Below are 2,001 nucleotides of genomic sequence, written 5' to 3' on the forward strand. Positions count from 1 at the left end.
CTAACATCCATGCCAATCTTCCTCTGCTTTGTATGTGGGTCACCACCACAGCACAGCTTGATGAGCAGTGTAGGTCCACGTCCGGGATCTGAACCCATGAACGCTGAGCCGCCGTAGTGGAGCACACAAACTTAACCACTACACCACCAGCCTGGCCCAAATTTGCATTTCTATGGTGACCAATGATTTGAGCATATTTTCATACTCTTATTTGCCGTGCATATATCTTCTTTGGTGAAGTGTCTGTTCAAATATTTTGCCTATGTAGTCATTGGATTGTTTTCTTATTATTGAGTTTTTCATATACTTTATATATTCTAGATAGAAGTCCTTTATCAGATATGTGTTTTGAAAATATTTTTCCCAGTCTGTAGTTTGTCTTTTCATTTTCTTAACAGTGTCTTTTGAAGAGCAAAAGTTCCTAATTTTGATGAAGTACAATTTATCAATTTTTTACTTTATGGATTGTGCTTTTGGTGTTGGATCTAAGAAATTTTGGCCGAACCCATGGTCATAAAAATTTTCTCCTATGTTTTCTCTAGGAGTTTTAGGTTTTACCTCTAGGTCTATGATTTATTTTCAACTAGTTTTTACATATGGTACAAAGTGTGGGTCAAGGTTTATTTTTTTTTGCTTGTGGATGTCCAATTGTTCCAGCACTGTTTGCTGACAAGCCTGTCCTTTCTCCATTGACTAAGCCCTATTTTTTTTTTTTAACACTGTGGCTCTTTGTGGCATTGACACCAGCTTTGAGGCGTTGAACCTAGAGCTTTTTTGATGCACAAAAGTCAGTAGCATAGCAGGAATGAATGTCTCTCTCACCTGATCCTGAAACAGAACGGCTTATGCCCAAATAAGACACAGACTTTTTGGTGGAACAGCTCTTTTAGCTTTTCCTTACAACCCCTCTGCTCTCCCCAGTACTCAGACAGGAGTCTGCTGAGAACTGCACCAGGAGAGTGCCATGACTGTCAAGCACATTCCTGGGTGGTCTCCAATGACTCTCAAATCTCCCAGGAGGCTCCTCAGCCAGAGAGGTTTAGGAATCCTCTACACTCAACTAATCAGCCTCCCTCAGACAGAGGGAGAATGCCCTGAGAAGGCATCAGCTGCCTTTACCTTTCTGGCTGCTTTCACCTGTCAAAGTTGCTCTTGATTTTCATTTTAGCCTGATCATAATCAGTGAAGGAGAAAGCACACTGTGCAAGGTATATGAGACTTCTGCCAAGACCTGGCCCTTGGGGAAGCTTAGGAACTTGATTCAGGCTCAAACTCAGGCTGGGCCTCTTAATTTCCAGTCCTCTGATCTTTCCATTTACTCACAGTGGCCTCCCATACAAGATAGTGGAGAAAGTTGGTTGCTCTCTGGGATGCCAGGGAGATGAGGGGGCTCCTTAACTGGTTATGCATTTCAGGGAACAAGAATGATAACTCTCAGGCCATTTTGAGAAAAAAGGAGGCTTGTGGTAAAGATAGCCAAAGTCAGGGGCTAGGCTGGGCAAATCTGGGGCAGGCCCCTCTCTCGCAGGCTTCCTGGTAGTTCTCCTATGGTGTGTCTGCTTCTCTCTATGTGGCAGGTTCCCTTGACCCTTGCTCCTGACAGGTCCATCTCCTGCATTTTCTTAGTTCAAATCCCAGCGGGAATCATTCTGATTGGCTCAGGTAGTTCTCATGCCCACCTCTATTCAGTGGAGCCTTTCCCATGAAGCCCTACTCCAGTCACCAGCTGGCCTATAGATGGGCTGGGTTTAGGTCAGGTGCTCAGCTTGACCAATTAGTGGCCACTCCTGGCCAAACACCATGGTGGTACTGCTTCCCCTAAGTACAAGGACTCTGGGTGGGCAATTTCAGCTAGAAGGGGCTCTGGGTTGTGGTGGCACCATGAGAGTTACCAGCATGATCTGAGGGTTTATCCTCATACCTGAAACATGGGCACATACGCCCTGAACACTCCAGCCTACACCTCTCTTCTCCCTCCCAGCTGCCCCAGCCCCAGCCTCA

Source organism: Diceros bicornis, chromosome 5, assembly GCF_020826845.1.
Source record: "Diceros bicornis minor isolate mBicDic1 chromosome 5, mDicBic1.mat.cur, whole genome shotgun sequence".
Lineage (NCBI taxonomy): Eukaryota > Metazoa > Chordata > Mammalia > Perissodactyla > Rhinocerotidae > Diceros > Diceros bicornis.